General features: G+C 33.7%; 1 pseudogene; it reads right to left on the bottom strand.

Moving 5' to 3' along the window:
• Positions 1-15,634: 15,634 nt before the first annotated feature.
• On the bottom strand, positions 15,635-17,323 carry LOC120205720 (annotated as a pseudogene).
• Between the last annotated feature and the right edge of the window lie 1,320 nt (positions 17,324-18,643).

Here is an 18,643-nt window from a genome sequence, read left to right as displayed (position 1 = left end):
TCGATACGAATACAAAAAATATGTAAAATTATAAAACAATTTATAAACACAAAAGTAAAATTTAACAATATTCATAAATAAAACATATTCCAGACTCGGATACAAAAACAAAATACAAGTTACATACCCCCTAAACACATGCACCGTATTCCGCAAGCAATGCCGGTGGAACTCTCTTACTGATGTCTATAGTTGCACTGGTTCAATCCTTTTAACCTAAAAAGGTGAGTAACATAGTGAGCTTTGGAAAACTCAGTAATACAGAATAACCAGATGATGCTGAGGAACATGCAAATAATAGATAAGCATATGTTTCCTTATTGATTCAGACATCTACAGCTGACATCTACAGTAAGGAGTTTGTTTCGGATGACTGGGTTCAAGAGATCAGAATAGGTCCCAGTGATCTTTTTTTAAAACAATAGTAGTTTAAAATGTATTTTTCAAAAACCATAGTAAGAACCACCGACCGAACACCAATATGAAGTTCCCCATAACTACATCCATAAGGACTTACCCTAGGCCCAAAAGGGCGTAGGTGCCAACTTAAGGGAGCACCTTGGGTCCATAAGGTCTTACCCTAGCCGAAGCGTAGGTGCCCACCTGAGGGAAGTGCTCTCAGGTCAATAAGGTCTTACCTAAAAGCACATAGCAGTGGTGCCATCCCTAAGGGAGTGCCTTAGGGTCCATAAGGTCTTACTACTAGGCCCATTAGGCCCAGAAGCCCACCCAAGAGTCGTCTTAGGTCTGTAAGGAATTACCAGTCGGTGCTGAACCTATACAAGGAATTACAAACATCGACTAAACCTACCAGTGTCTTCAGTCATACTAGAGTCCCAGAGTAACCCGTATGAAAATAATTTCAGTCAGTAAATAGCGATATCAGAAATCAGAGCAGAGATCTGAGATTAGAACATATATCAAGGTTCAGAGCAGAAATCATAGGTCAAATTGTATTTTAGATAACATAGACATACTTTTAAAATTAGATAAAACATCCGTATTATTCGGAGGTACTTGATAATCTTATCGGACATGAAAACACAGATCTTCAGTATACTGATAGAATGTCGGAAATTAGAATCACTATCGAAAGAGTTCATTAGCTTATGGAATCATCATTTATTCAGAACGTAATTTATCAGGATCATATAGTATTCAGATATTTTCCGGAGGCACTATGTAATCAGATAGGTGTTAAGAATCCTTTGCATCAGAGTTACTCATGTTTTCATATATGAGAAGAGTAATTTCATTATCCAGGAAATCATAGGCATTTAGGGCATTAGGTTATGGTAGAATTCTTAGTGATTTGATCTAATAAGATAGAAGCGAAGATTCAGGGCATTTAAGATTTTCGTCGACCTATCGGGATATCCCGTTAACTCGAACTGAACAAATCTCAACACTGATACTTGTCAACCGGTCAAATCGTCATACTTCAAGGGGGTGTTTGGATGGGGGAATGTGGGATTCCCATGGGAATGGAATCCACATTCCCCCGTTTGGTTAGCCCGGGAATCCTATTCCCGGTAATGTAAGATTACCAATAGTGGATTTTTTGGGTATATTACCGGGAATGTCATTACCTCCTTTTCCTTAGGTATTGTTAGATTACCAGCGTTTTGGACTAAAATGCCCTTAAATTATTATTTTTTTTCAAAAATATATTTCTTCTGTCATTGAATAATAAAAATTCTACGAAGGTTAAATTACAAATTTATCTTTAAATTATTTTAGATTTACAAAAAAAATCTATAATTAAAATTTTAATGAAGTTTAAGGGTTTAAATAAAATTTTACCCTTTCATTAAACTTTTTTTTATTTTTAATTTTGTAAAAAATATATAAATATTATGAATTTAAATTTTTTTAAAGAAAATATATAAATATTTTCCAACTTGTAATATTATACAAATATATAATAAGGACAATTTGGTCAAATATACATTCTAATAATCTTTTATTCCTTTAACCAAGCACGGTAATCTTACATTCCTGCTAAGCCAACCAAACACAAATTATAACATTCCCAGTAATCCTATTCCCTGGTAATCTTACATTCCCACTGGTAATCTTACATTCCGTGAACCAAACACACCCCAAGGGTATTCACTCTTTAATACAGACAACTCTTGTCGAATTGAGCATCTTCAGAATCATCGATGAATGGATCTTAGGGAGATGAACATATATTCGGTTATTCAATGACTTGGGGTTACCTTAGGTCATTTACTCTCCAAGGGCATTTTGGTCATTTTACAGTTCAAGGGTATTCAATTATTTTATTCAATTCAAACATATGAACCATTCTAATAATTTATTTATTAGGTGGTTTTGCCCAAAAACCAAAATTTCTAAATCTTTCGCCATCTTGGGGTTAAAATTCAGTTATCTAGATTTTCTATGCAAAACTAGCATTTTCTATGCACATCAGTAGTTTCATCAGAGCAATATGTCTTTTCAGAGTTATTTTCCAACTTCCAGGGTCAATTATTGTCTTTTTACAACATAAGAATATTTTCGTAATTTTATCCCATAAGGGTAATTTCATAATTTTACCTAACCAAAGTATTGTCATAATTTCCCATCCAAGAACCTTTGGCATTTAACTTTTAATGAGATAAATTAGAATTTACAGATCCAGGGGTTGATTGCTTTACCATTTAATCACAGGAATTTTAATTTAATTGTAACGGTCCCCCAATTTCTTATAGGAGTCATCTGAGCCATATTTAGTTACTGACTTTTTTTACCGTATTCGGATCGAGTTTAGAAATAATTTTCTATATAGATAAGACCAACCATATTTATCCATGTATTTACCAATTCAAACATGTTCTATAAAGCATGCATAAGGTAGCAATGTATTACTTCAATTTCTATGCCATATCGATCAACAGTTTAAACTCCATTCGATCACTCTTGAACTTGAATTCAACTTCCAATAATTCCTCAGATACATAGCAATCGAATTTACGTCAGAAACTGAACCTAATTGAGAAACCATATTGAATACGAAGGTTAATCACTGAAAAACGGCTTACTGGGTGCGAATTTAGCAAAACGGACTTCGGATTCAAACTCAGGATGTCAAAAAACATAAAATAGGGATTTTTGAAAATTTTAACTTTTTCGTTCAAAGTCAAAGTCAACAGTCAATGGGTTGACTAAGTCAAAGTCAAATAGTTGACTCAGTGACTGGACCGGACCAGGCAAGTCGGGTCGGATCAGGTGGGTCGGATCGATCCTGATCGGTTCTAGAATGTTTTCATGGTAGGGCGAGCCCCACATTCATATGGCGACGCGTGGTGGCACGTGCGACGGCAACAGGGGTCGATGAGGCTGGCTGATTACTCCACTAGCATCTACACGCCATTCAGACCAAAATCAAACCAAAACATCAACCAAAATCCATGATAAAATAGCCGAAAACATTCAAAATTTATCCTTAATGTCGGATGATGAAACCGATGGCGATGGATGATATCTTCGATCAGGTTAGGGGCGGACGTCGATGGGGAACTTAGTGGCGGTAGCGATGAGGCTAGCTCACGACCAAGGCGGCAGAAATTCGCAAACAATTGAACAGTGGAGTGGGGTTCTAGGCGGTGATTTCAAGCTTTGATTAACGCCAGTTGACACCGAATCATGCGATGTGAACGCTTGGGCTATGGTCGTCGATCGACTACGAGTCAGTTGGAATTGAATTGCGCTCCAACGGTTGCCAGACGACGCTGAATCGGTGAGGGTTGCATCGGCTAGGGTAAATAAATTTGGGGGAAATTTGGGATTTTTGGGAAATTTTCGAGATCAGAGGGGGTTTATTTTTCTCATACCAGAAAAATTGGTCTAATTCAGGGTTAAGTCCTTGAACTTCCTACTAGTTCAAAAATCAAACTGAAACTTTTAAAAATTTACGATTTGATCCTCAATTTCTCCCTTGTTACGACTTTAATTCGATACTTTAAAATCATTAAAACTAGCCCCTTTATTGGGGTGTGACAATTATCCTCCCCTTAAAAGAATTTCATCCTCGAAATTCACTCAACTTACAAAAATGCATAGCGAAGCTTTCAGAAACCCTTCATTATCTTCATGTAGATTTTACAAAAGTACGAGTCATTTACTAATCTTTAACCAACTGAATGTACATTCTCGTCAAAACTCTCCCTTATTCCCAATAAAAGAATCTGAACGGAATTGTCCTTGTGGAATCAATTCAATCTTGATTACGATGTTAGGTTCATAAAGCTGTAATATATCTCAATTTCATTTCTGGAGTCGGGTCAGAATTTCTCGGATGAGTAACTCTCACATTACTTGTGAGGCACTTTACAGAATTTGGACAAACGTTACTGGTATTCATTTTAGCATATGTCGAGCCCTAATGGATAGAAAACTTAGGTTAGCTACCGTAACGACTGTTAGAAAGAAAAGGTTATATTATATATGTCACATTTATATATTTTTTAATTTTTTTAATTTAAAAAATATGTATATAAAAAAGTATACTTTTTTAAAAAAACTCAAAACTTTTTTAAAATATCAAATAGAACCTAAACTTCTTTACTCTTTATCTCAAAACTCCCCTTATCACTCGCCGCTACGACTGTCGAACTACCATCCACCTATTATCGATTACCCATTAATCGATCATCACCCTTTTTTTAAAAACATCGGAGAGTGTTGTAGCAGTGACCATGTCAGTGGTGGGCAGCTCTAGCATTAATGATTCCAATAATATCACTTTTCCACTTTCCGATAATGCTTCGTAACTAGGGGTGTAAACAAGCCGAGTCGAGCTCGACTCGACTCGTAAACTCACGAGCTTAAAATTTTTAAGCTCGACTCGAACTCGAAATCCTGAAATAAAGTCCGTTAGCAGCTCGAAAAAGGCTCGAAATGAAAAAAAATTCTTGAACTTAACTAGATTGAATCCTCAAACTCAAACTCGAACCTGAACCTTAAATACATGAAAGTCTTACTGTATTTTTAAAAAAAATCAACGCATAAATGTTAATATTATTAATAATTTTTTTTAAAAAAAATAAAATCTTAATATATTATATTTTCGAGCTACTCACGAGCTTTTCGAGTCGAATATCAAGTAGCTCATTTCGGCTCGTTAAGAATTCGATTCAAGCTCGAGTTCGAGTCGAGTCCATTCGATCCGAGTATTTATCGAGCTTTAGTCGAGTCGATCTCGAGTAGCTTGCGATCTATCTCGTCTCATTTACAGTCCTATTCATAACAATTTCTCTGCAATTTCTAGCACTGTTCATCTCCCCAATCATGAAGTATACACTAAACCAATCACAATAAAACTTAAATACATTTGATATATATATATATATATATATATATATATATATATTTGAAAGATAATACATTTGATATAATATGATGATAATTGTGATAGATTCAATCCACTTTAATAGCTAACCTTCATAAAATAACCTCTCATTTAATAATTATTTTAATTATAGCATTAAATCTTTTGAATATGAAAAAAGCTGAGTTTGAAATGAATTTATACCGAATATATTTTTGTTCAAAAAAAAATTAGTGAGAAAGAAAATCTTTCTTCGATCTTTATTCGACAAATCCATATATTTTAGTTTGAATAATCAATAATTATTAAAAAAAAATCTGATTGAGCCAATAAATCAACTTTTAATATTTAATTTGAAGTTTAATAAAGCATTGAAGGATTGGAATTTGAAAATCTTACCAGTTTGGCGTACAATATATATTTTTTTAACCTTGACCAAGCAAAGCCTTTGCGTAATTTCTCTTCCTTTACAACGCTAAATTCAACAATATTGAATTCCAACTCGACGAATTTACAAGTGCAGATTTATCGTTTAAACCCTTAATTCAAATCACTTATTGCTTGAAAATGTAAGGATTACCGTAAAAATAAGTATTTAAATTATACTTTATGTTAATTTTAGGTACTTAGAGATTTTTTTGTTTAAATTAGGTGTCTAATGCTTTTTCTATTATACTTTTAAATGTCTACGTCATAACGGTTATAGGAAAAAACGTTATCCGACACATGTCACGTTAATATTTTCTTAATTTTTAATTTTAAAAATTATATAAAATTATTATACATTTAAAAAAACTCAAAACTTTTTTAAAATATCAAATAAAACCCAAACTCCTTAAATCTTTAACTCTAAACTCCCATTATCACTCACTACTGCCGAACGACTATCCATCTATCATCAACCACCTACTAATCAACCATCACCCTTATTATTATCTCAAATCCCTAGATACCCAAACCCTTAAATCTCTTACCTTGAATTTAATCCCAATTTTTAAATATAACGCGGCGGGGATTAAATTTTGGGGGGTTTGATGCCACTAATTTTTAACGCTAAAAATTAACGGTAAAATTAGCCCAATAATTCAGGTAAATTATTTAATTGGGCTTATATGGCAGCCCAAGTTTTATTTAACAATCTATGATATTTGTTATAGTGCAGGTCAAATCCATCATCCTAGGATGACGAGTTTTTCTAGATATTATTTTTAAATGGATCTTGTCAGCTGAGTCTCGTGAGCCAGATTATTAAATTATTTTTAGAACCCGTCACCTACAAGTGATGAATTTTATTAAATATATTTAAAAAATTATTAAAATAATAATTATTTTGTTGTTAATTTTAAAATTAAAAAAATTGGGAAACTCGTCACATGAAGGTGACGAGTTCCTTGGGATTTTTTAATTGTTGCATGACCATTGAGGTTTTAAACTTTTAAAATTTAAGAAGGAAACTTGTCAACTCCATGTGACGAGTTCTAACGGGCATAATGAGATTTTTTTGTTTGAATTTATTGTGTATAAATAGGAGTGAGTTGGTGGTGTGTACATGAGAAGAGAAAAAAATAGAAAGATATAGGATTGAGAATCAAAAATGAATTCGTGGAAAACATTTGGGTATGATTTAGCGAACGATGTTTATGGTTTCGACGACTCCAACAATTTTGAAGATTCAAGTTCATCTTTAGATGATGAGTTGATATATCAGGCAGTAATGTTGATGGTTAAGGAAGATAAGAAAAAGAAGAAAGTTGAAGAAGAGTTAAAAAAACAATGAAAATTAAGAAGAAGAAGACGAATAACAAGTATGAAAACTTTCCAATCTGGCATAACATACGACTTTTAGTTAGGGTGAAAAATAAAAAAAATAATTATATGAAAAAAATATGTTGTGGGTGTACTGGTAGGATCAGTAGAAAGAAAAAGAGTGAAGGTGTTTGGTTTTAATGGTCTAAAAGTATGTAAGAAAATTTCATTGCTAATTAAGTAATTATTGTTTTAAGCGAATTTACTTCTGAATAGTTGTAATTATCTACATAAAAGAAAGAAATAAAGTGCAAGTGTAAAGTTCATAATATTAAAACAAACAATAGTGAAATAGAAATGTTCAAAATGCATAAACACACTTAAAAAATACAACTAAATTTTAGAAAATATGAAGTAAAGTATATTAATTTAGAGAATTAAAAGAAGGTTTTATTGTCAAGCTCGATAACTTGGAAGATTTAGACAATGCTTTCCATTATGGTCTTTACCTCTGCAGTACCTACAAAGCTTTGGTTGACCTACCTTTATTTGAGGATCACAACATTTGTTTGAATTCAGGTAGATCCAGATCGACCCTTCAACTTTTTGGGTAATTTTAGATTTGGTAACCATACTTCAGAAATAGGGTATGGAGGCCAATAAGCATCATTTGAGAGATACTTAAAATCACAACTGTAGATGTTATACATAATGTGCAAGTTATAACATTCATCGACATACGAATATGGGTAAATATTCTAATGCACACATGCTGCGACATCGTGAGAACTTGAGAATCTGAAAGCTTAAAATTGATCGTAATCGCACTATTTTGTATTAAGATTATCAATGTATGTGTTAGAATTGCCTTCGTGATATGGTCAAACAAGTGATTAGACAACGTAATCAGTATCAAGTCTATAGAAATTTTGAACAAAAATTGATGTTGCATTTGTTTCATTTTTTTGCATTGCCTTCTCCAAATCTGGAGCATAATGTCTGTCGTCGTTGATCATGACATCTACTTGCACACCTTTTTCTACCCAAGCTTTACACAACCTAAAGTATGCCTCCATAATAATACTTTCCACTGGGATATTTCGACTCCTTTGAGCACCGAATGTATACATTCGGTATGTTTGGTTGTCATATGGTCGTAACATCGACCCTGATCATCATAGGATTGTGACCATTTTTCTTGGGATTTCAACTGCAAAGTTATAATGTCTTTACACTATCTTCTCAAATTTTTTAGTCGTGCATGAAAGTTTGATTGTAATAATTCATAACCTAAAAAAATTGAAACTAAGAATAGAAAATGAAGAACAAAATAAAGCACAAATAATTAATAAAATATTATGTGTTAGTTACCCATGTTGATAATATCTTTTCGGATCTTTTTGTTCCTAAACCTCCTCATAGCATTAGAGTTAATATGACATACATAGTATGTTGGATATTCGTAGGGAGGTATCCATCTACTTTTCGTTTTGTCAATTATCGCTAATATATTGATGCTTTATTTAATATTATGCAAACCTCATCTTGAGTGACAGCATGTGAAAGCAAATGGGATAAAAAAATTCTAATATTCCTCCAATTAATTTTTAAGAATGGTGAAGGAAATGGGGAAAATGTTTCTATCATCTTGTGCAATACCAATCATCAAGACGTGTCTATATTACTCATAGAGAAAAGTCACATCGAATTGAATCATAGGTTTGCAGAACCAGAACCCTTCAATATATGATTTGAAAACCCAAAATAAGTCATCAAAAATCCTCTTTCCAGGGATAACTTTTACTTGAAACTTGTACGTTGACATTTTTTAGTGTTTGATAATGGTTCTAGACACGAAACGTTTCATTGCTCGTAGTAGAGTCAGTAGCTCATTATATGACTTATCTCAATCACTACACAAAAATGTTAATGCCTTCTTTTTAGCCATCCACGACTTGTAGTAAGACAAAATATAACCAAATGTATTCCAAATTGATACCACTAACACTAAATTGAGTATATTTTTGATTCTTTTTAACCAAAACTGATGTGATCCTGATCAGCATCCATTTTCTCCATTGTTTGATCACACCACGAAAGATTAAGACTAACTCTAAGGGAGTTCTACCTTACTTCATCTTCTTTTTACTTCTTTATTAGTTCCTTCATGATAAGGAGTTCCAAGCAGCCATGGAAAGTATGTTTACATCAAGCTTAGGACGTGAGGAAGGAGGAATAATACGGGAGGAATACTTTACTTTGCTTGTCCATGAATTTGCATGAGAATTTGAAAGTTTACATAACATTAATTTCTTTTATTAAGTGTGCTGTTAATTAAAGCATTCATTGCATTTAAACATGTAGTTCATTTAGCTATGCACTTAATTTAACAAAGTAGTTCATTCATCAAACTAGTTCATTCAATATTACAAGTTCATTGAATAAAGTTAATTAATTAAACTAATTCATTCATCAAACTAGTTCATTTATTAAACTAACTCTTAATTGTTTCATGCATGTTTTCAATTAAAGATTGAATAAAGTTCACCATTGTGTCTAGGTGCATGAGAGAGGTTGAACGGTTTCAACAGATGCAAGAATATCAGTTAGAATGTATTCTAATTTTGGATGCGATACAGAGGTTTTTGGGTCCATAAACAATTTTAAATGATTCCTATATCTCTTAGTTTTCTAACGCCTTTTGAATCACCTAAATCCGACATCGGGAGCTTGGGATATGATCGATTTATTGAAGAACGTACATACTAGAATTTTGTTCCGGGAATTTTATGCATGACTGATTTGGATGAGTTTGAGCCAAGGGAGAGTCTTTTCAACTTCAATCAAGTGACAACCCCTTGAAGGACTCTTAATTCACCCATTCAAGGCATTCAAAGATGATTGTTATAATCTAAATTCAAGGGTTGTTCATATTCTTCAATGGAGCATGCAATGAAGGCTGATTTAATTCACTTATTAAGACAATTTTCAGCATGGAATAGCAAGAGTCTTCCACACCTTGGACGAAATAAAGTCCAAATTCGACATCAAATTATCTAGATTCATCCCCAAAATGATCTAGAATATTCAACCAACCTTGAAGATAAGAAGAAAAAGCATTCAAGTGCATTTTATTGCTAAATTGATAAGAATGTTTTAATCTTTTGAGTCTTTTCATATGATACTTAGCAATAATACAAATAGACACCTTTGGGATCATTTGTAGACACACATTTGAATATATAAAACATATTTAAGAGGTTGCTTTCATTCTTGTTCTCTTGTAGAAATTTATCGACTTCAAAATAGATTGTAGGCTTCATCAATTTCCTTTTGTTATAGCGTTGGTTCCTAGCTCATCTCTAGCTAGTGGGTTAAGTTTAATATCCTACCACTTCTACCTTTCCACCTTATTATATTGTTGGTTCCTAACTCATATATAGTTAGAGGGTCACAATCCATACTTTGAATTACTATCATTCTCCACGCCAACCACTAACATCTTTCACCATTTACTTCACATCCATTCAACCATTATCACCACCACACTTCTTTCATTTACAATCCACCTCAAATTCATTCTATAATTTCCATTACTTTCATATATATATTTATGTATACATATTTCCCTTCTTGTAACATTGTTTGTTCATTTTCAGTCTTCAATCAAAGCACTACAAAGTTCTAACTAGAATCATGATTGGGCACACTCATATATAACTCGGAATACATAATCGAGATCATATCATTTGGTATCAGAGTGAGTCGATTCAGTAAGTGTAACATTTTCTCTCTCTCAAGTTAGAAAAAAATTAGAAAAAATTCGAAAAAAAGAAATAAAAAGTTTAAAGAGTGAGGGAGTAATTCTTTTCATCTTTAAAGCAAAAAATATATTTATATACAATACATCATTTCTTATTGCTGAATTACAATTGCTTTACCTATTCTCACTAATTCTTTCTTTTGTAGCCATTTTCCTTTTATTCATCATTCTCCTAACAAGCCACAATTGTTTTAACCAAAGTTCAGTAGACACTTTTAAGCCTTGAGGAAGTTCCCAAAAGGACTTGAAATTAAAGAACGATTGGTAAAAGGCAAGAGTGAACATCAAGGGTAAAAGCCATCCCGAGTGAAACACGAGTGGGAGCGACTTTTCTTGGAGTGTTTAGTGAGGTTTTTCCTTTTATTTTTGAGGTTATTTTTTATTACTAATTATGTATCATCATAGGGAGACGATTTTCAAGTTTCAGGTAATGATGTACCAAATTTACAAATGCAAGCCTTGACACGAGAGATAAAGAGATTGTTTCAAAAGCATCTCGAACCAATCTCAAAAAAATTGGTGCGAATGATTGAACGACCTTCTTGTTCACAAACGCATCCATCGAAGATCAAAACACAACTAAAAAGGAGAGACGACACTCGATTCTTTTCTTGTTCAACACCCAATTATAGTAAAAGATCTTACAAGGAGGACATCAATTTTCTAACAAGAAGTAATGTCAAAAGTTCAACACAAAGTGTGCCAATGAATTTTGCATATTTCAATCTAAAAAGTCTAGCTCGTCTTCAAGTGTGTTTTGATAATTTTGTCAAAGAAACATAATTACAAGAACAAATACAAAAAGAAAGTGTTTGAAAAAAAGAAGAAGAAACGAGAGTTGAAAAAGACATAGAGATCATTGAAAAGCGAATTGAGAGTGAAAATGAGCACATTGAAAAACAAGAGTGTGGTATTGAAGAGATATCTCAAAAGAAGCATAAAAGTGAGAGAAAAGAAAGTGAAGAGTTGGAAAATTTGTTTTCTACCAATCTTTTTTCTACTCTCTTGAATTACAGGATATTCCAAGAGTTATACCTTTACAAAATGATGATTCAAGAAGCATATCCATTGAAGTTCTAAAAGGAGTGACACTTGAAGTTTCAAAGGTTGAATCGCTTGAAATTTCAAGGGACATGTTCATTGACATTCCAAGTATGCTCCATCCATTCGAAGAACCTTATAAAAAGGAAGTTTCAATGAATCTGATTCTTAAGAATGTCAATTGCCAAATTCCATTCACGAACTTTCATGAATTTTCTATGTTCATTCATTTTATTAACGGTGTTCCATGTTCTAACTTAGATTTATTTTGCAGAACATTGGTTCATGGAATTTCTCGCTTGTGATGATCGAGATGAAATGAGCATTATCGATCTATTCAAAGTTCATAATGTGCAAGGGTTCGAATATTAAAGTTGGCATGACCTACCTACTTGAAGGAGTCCAAGAGAATTGTGCACATTCAAACCCAAACCATTTATTTAATGATTTTTTCCAGGAGCTTCACGCATTAACAAATTGTCATGATGATTCCAAGGGACACCATGAAGAAGGATCCCATGAACCAATGCATTTTTCCATGAAGAACCTCAACCATTGACCACAATCTTCTAATATTCTTGGGTTTATTTTCTTTATCTATTTAAATATAATTTATTTTTCTACTAATCTAGTTTTGATTGTAGGTAACAAAAGGAGACATCCTTTTGAAAGAGAACAACATCGAAAGATGAGAGGAATTAAAGACAAACGTTCTTTAATCAAAAGTCGTAACCTTTCAGACCAAGGAATGATTCGAAGGACAAGTTCCTTCATCAATGGAAGTGATGTTTTGAATCATGGCAAGGTTCAACAGACAACTCTTTTTACCAAAGAATATGATGTTTCGAAAAGAGAGATAAAAAAGGCATGTCCATATTTGAGTAAACCATATGAAAATAAGGTTTACAAGCGTGAAGATCTTGATCATGGAGAATGGGTTTTGTGTAAATCAAGAGTGAAGAAGTTCCCTGCCCACAGGAAATCAAAATTGTTTCCATTCGTAGTAAGTGTTGATTTGGGAACAAATCGCTTTAAAGAGAGAGTGGATGATGTGATCCTGATCAGCATCCATTTTTCCAATGTTTGATCACACAATGGCAGATCATTAAGACTAATCCTAAGGGAGTTCTACCATACTTCATCTTCTTTTATTTCTTTTTAGTTCCTTTGAGATAGGAAGTTCCAAGCAGCAATGGAAAGTATGTTTATATCAAGCTTGGGACGTGAGGAAGGAGGAATAATACAAGAGGAATACTTTGCTAGTGCATGAATTTGCATGAGAATTTAAAAGTTTGCATAACATTCATTTCTTTTAATAAGTGTGCCGTTCATTAAAGCATTCATTGCATTTAAACATGTTGTTCATTTAGCTATGCACTTAATTTAACAAAGTTGTTCATTGATTAAACTAGTTAATTCATCAAACTAGTTCATTCAAGATTACAAGTTCATTGAATAAAGTTAGTTAATTAATTAAACTAGTTTATTCATCAAACTAGTTCATTTATTAAAATAACTCTTAATTGTTTTATGCATGTTTTCAATTAAAGATTGAATAAAGTTCACCTTTGTGTCTAGTTGCATGTGAGAAGTTGAACGGTTTCAACAGATACAAGAATATCAGTTAGCATGTATACTAATTATGGATTAGATACAGACATTTTTGGGTCCATAAACCAATTGAAAATAATTATTCTATCTCTTATCTTTCCAACGCCATTTGAATCAGCTCAAACTGATATCGGGAGCTTGAGATATGATCGATTTATTGAAGACAGTGCAAGCTGAAATTTTGTTACGGGAATTTTATGAATGGATGATTTGGATGAGTTTAAGCCAAGGGAGAGTCTTTTCAATTTCAGCCAAATGACAAGACATTTATGGGCTCTTAATTCACCCATTCAAGGCATTCAAAGCTGATTGTTATTATTTAAATTCAAGGGTTGTTCATATTATTCAAGGGAGCATCACTACAGCAAAACTTTACATTTGCAGCGTTTTTAAGCGCTGCAAAAAACACATGCGGCGCTATGACAAACGCTGCAAAAAGCGCCGCTGCAAATAGCGTTGCTAAAGTTCGCGGGGTTTGGTAACAAAAAACGCCGCAATAGGTAACGATATATAGCGGCATTTGTCCAACAAACGCCGCAATAGGTGTTGATATTTGGTGGCTTTTTCCAACAAATGCCGCAATAGGTGTTGAGATTTAGCGGCGTTTTTTCCACAAACGCCGCAATAGGTGTTGATATTTAGCGGCGTTTTGTCCACAAATGCCGCAATAGGTCTTGATATTTAGCGGCGTTTTTCCCACAAACACCGCAAAAGATCTGGTATATAGCGGCGTTTTAAGATACAAACGCCGCTAATTACCTCTCTATAGCTAAAAGAAATTGATTTTACAAATTAAAACTAATTTGTCAAATGTTGTTTTCTACTCTTTTATTACCCAAATTTAACCTGTAGCATTTTCCAATAAACTTGACATCCATAACAACAAACTTAAAATCCATAACAAGAAAAATGAAATCCATAATAATAAATCAAAGTTACATTAACGTAAATATAATGTAGTTCAACATTATTAACTATAATAAACAATAATATCTAAGATATTTTGTTTCTAATCTTACACATTCTTCAAAACTCTTCGTCACAATGAGGCGCTTAAATTCAAGAGATAAATCCAGTTTATATGGGAAAACAATGATGCAGAGCTAGTATCGTCCGTCATTTCTTGCACAGATATTTTGCTTCATGAGGTCTTACTCCAATTGGCATGCACTTGAAAAGGTCCCATCCATGGCAATGCAAACCCATCTCTAGTTTCATATCCAAATAAATCATCAGTTTATATGAAAATCCATTATATCTTACGTTAAAAAAGTTAACAACACATTTCTGCATGGTCAGTCCCAGCAGTCAACAACTCTATGGCATGGGCAACCTTCATGATGATAAGCAAAATATAGAGACAGATCTTAATAATTGTCCAGAAACATCCAAGCTTGAATTTCATGATAACTTCTAACAGATTATCGGACCAAACATATTTTAAATCAATAGTACCCAGAAAAAGGCTCCAAAACTCCAGAAAAAGGAAAGGTTAGAAGAAAGCAAACGTGAGCAAGGTTCTCATGATGGTTATTCCCAAGTATAGGTCTTCCCTTCAAACTCACGAAATTTCATACTTCATTATTATACTATTCGACCGCATCTTTGCACTCATCAAGGTTTCTATTAAATGAACCTAAATATTGAATTCAATTTCTTGCTTGCAAAGATATACATTACAATATCTATGTTAGTAAATTTAATAGGGTTTGAACTATATACACATATGATTTAATTAATAATAACGCTCTCTTTTAGTTTTTTATGTTAAAAAGTAACGAATGAAAGAGCTATAATGAAGAAGACAGTTTAATCGAGAAATCACCAAACAACCCTAAGAGCAGAAGAAAAACACGATTCCTTCGACTGAACAATGCAGATTCGATAGAAATTTTAAACATACAAATATCTCATTGAATGAAAACAAAATATGTTCCCTTTTCTTCTGCTAGCTGATCATGTGATTGGCATCCTTGACATAGCATGTCTTAAAGAATTATAAGGAATACAAAGTTCAGTAGAATTAACAACAAAGATCTATCAGCTAAGAGTATTCAGATGACTAACCAATTATAAGACTATAAATCTTTGGCAACTTCAGCAGTTGCACTGTTAATACAATTGGAGATGCGAAAATTGACACAAGCAATGCCCCTGAGAGAAAAAAAAATAAGCATCATACAATGATGTCCAAGTTTATCAGAACGGCTGATTCAAAGTAGTTTTAAACGCAAATTTTCTTAAACTCACTCATTCTTATAGGCAAAAAAGCTTACCGATTGAATCATCTCGTTGTATAGTCCTTCAGCCATTCCCAATTCTCCTAATTTCACAAAGCCTGAGATCACAGCACATTATGGAATGCAATCACTCACAAGTCCGGCTTCCTGCATCTTCTTCAGGTAGCATTTCGCTAACGTGTGGTAATCTGCGCTAGCTAAAATCTGTATAAGAGAACTATAACCGCATTTATCCGGAACTACACCGTGACACTGCATGCTATCAAAAGCCACATGCTTTATCGTAGCTCTTCGCTATCCCGTCAGCTTTGATCATTACATTAAACTCAAGGACAGTAAGACTTTTCCTTTCTTGGCAACAGAGAAAAATATTTTCAGCTTCGGAAACATGTTCCCTGTCCCCAAAGGCATCAATGTTGGCAGAGTAGCCCTCTGAACTCATATTCCCTGCAAGGTGGAACCTCCTGAACCATAACCACGATTTCTCCAGCATCCCAGCTTCTATGTACATTCTGGTCAGAGCAGATTGTGTATATTGATCGATTTCAAGATGTCTTTCATCCATATCGTGTATGAGGTGTTCCGCTTCACTAACCATTTGCCTTATCGAGTATGCATACAAGAGGGTGCGGTAACTCACAGGATCCGGTTCAAGGCAGGCCTCCTTTATCTTTGCAAAGTAGTCTGCTGCCATCTTTATATCATCGTACTTAGTATGAAGGGATATGAGATATTATAAGTCTCGTGTCGGGAAGGCACTTTAACTCCTCCATCTTTTCATCAGTGAAGCTACTTCATTCAACCGTCCATGGTTACCGCAAATGTGAATCATGGTATTAAAAGTAACAGTAGTCGGAACAATCCTTCTCAAAGCATGAGTTCAAATATGTCTGAAGCCTCTCGAACCTGCCTGCCTTACCATATGTATCTATTAAAGTATTATAGGTATATGAGCTCAAATACGAATCACTTCCCACAGCACCGGATGTTTCACTTCCATCATGCTCAAAGATCCATTCAATGACCATTTCTTGAAAAATTCCTCGGCTTTTCGAAACTCGTCGCTCTTATACAACTGCACGATGATCCCCATAGTTACCTCATCGGGCTCCACCCCTTGCTTGTTCAGCTTGCCAAGCCAACAAAGAGCTTGTTGCTTCATCCCACCTTTACCATAAACATCAATCAGAGTACCATAAGTAGAATTAATCGGCTCAATCCCTTTAAAGCTCATCTCATTCCATAGCCTCTCACATATCCCCATTTATGAGCTTTACTGAGAATTCTAACATAATGTTATAATGAATTACATTCAACTCATAACATGTTTCCTCTTGAACCACTCAAAAATCTCTAAAGCCCTTTCCCAACTTGATTGCTCCTTCAAAATTATTCCTTTCTTTATTACTTAACTGTCACCCATGGCTTTAATGCCTCGTCCAAATCCTTAACACTATCCAAAGCTCCCAAAATCGCTGGAATACAACCTCGTAAGAAGCCCATTTCATCGACAGATGCTCCATCCATTCTAAGACCTTATAAAAAGGAAGTTTCAATGAATCTGATCTTAAGAATGCAATTGCCAAATTCCATTCACGAACTTTCATGAATTTCTATGTTCATTCATTTTATTAACGGTGTTCCATGTTCTAACTTAGATTTTTTTGCAGAACATGGTTCATGGAATTTCTCGCTTGTGATGATCGAGATGAAATGAGCATTATCGATCTATTAAAGTTCATAATGTGCAAGGGTTCGAATATTAAAGTTGCATGACCTCCCTACTTGAAGGAGTCCAAGAGAATTGTGCACATTCAAACCCAAACCATTTATTTAATGATTTTTCCAGGAGCTTCAGCATTAACAAATTGGCATGATTCCAAGGGACACATGAAGAAGGATCCCATGAACCAATACATTTTTCCATGAAGAACCTCAACCATTGACCAGATCTTCGAATATTCTTGGGTTTATTTTCTTTATCTATTTAAATATAATTTATTTTTCTACTAATTAGTTTGATTGTAGGTACAAAAGGAGACATTTTGAAAGAGAACAACACCGAAAGATGAGAGGAATTAAAGACAAACGTTCTTTAATCAAAAGTCGTAACCTTTCAGACCAAGGAATGATTCGAAGGACAAGTTCCTTCATAATGGAAGTGATGTTTTAAATCATGGCAAGGTTCAATAGAAACTCTTTTACCAAAGAATAGATGTTTCGAAAAGAGAGATAAAAAAGCATGTCCATATTTGAGTAAACCATATGAAAATAAGGTTTACAAGCGTGAAGATCTTGATAATGGAGAATGGGTTTTGTGTAAATCAGAGTGAAGAAGTTCCCTGCCCACAGGAAATCAAAATTGTTTCCCATTCGTAGCAGTGTTGATTTGGGGACAAATCGCTTTAAAGAGAGAGTGGATGATGATCCTGATCAGCATCCATTTTTCCAATGTTTGATCCACACAATGGCAGATCATTAAGACTAATCCTAAGGGATTTACCATACTTCATCTTCTTTTTATTTCTTTTTTAGTTCCTTGAGATAAGGAGTTCCAAGCAGCAATGGAAAGTATGTTTATATCAAGCTTGGGACGTGAGGAAGGAGGAATAATACAAGAGGATACTTTGCTAGTGCATGAATTTGCATGAATTTAAAAGTTTGCATAACATTCATTTCTTTTAATAAGTGTGCCGTTCATTAAAGCTTCATTGCATTTAACATGTTGTTCATTTAGCTATGCACTTAATTTAACAAAGTTTTCATTGATTAAAACTAGTTAATTCATCAAACTAGTTCATTCAAGATTACAAGTTCATTGAATAAAGTAGTTAATTAATTAAACTA

This window comes from Hibiscus syriacus, unplaced genomic scaffold (assembly GCF_006381635.1).
Source record: "Hibiscus syriacus cultivar Baekdansim isolate YM2019G1 unplaced genomic scaffold, ASM638163v2 tig00012840_pilon, whole genome shotgun sequence".
Lineage (NCBI taxonomy): Eukaryota > Viridiplantae > Streptophyta > Magnoliopsida > Malvales > Malvaceae > Hibiscus > Hibiscus syriacus.
The sequence above is the reverse complement of the archived record's forward strand: the minus strand, read 5'-3'. Positions and strand labels throughout refer to the sequence as shown.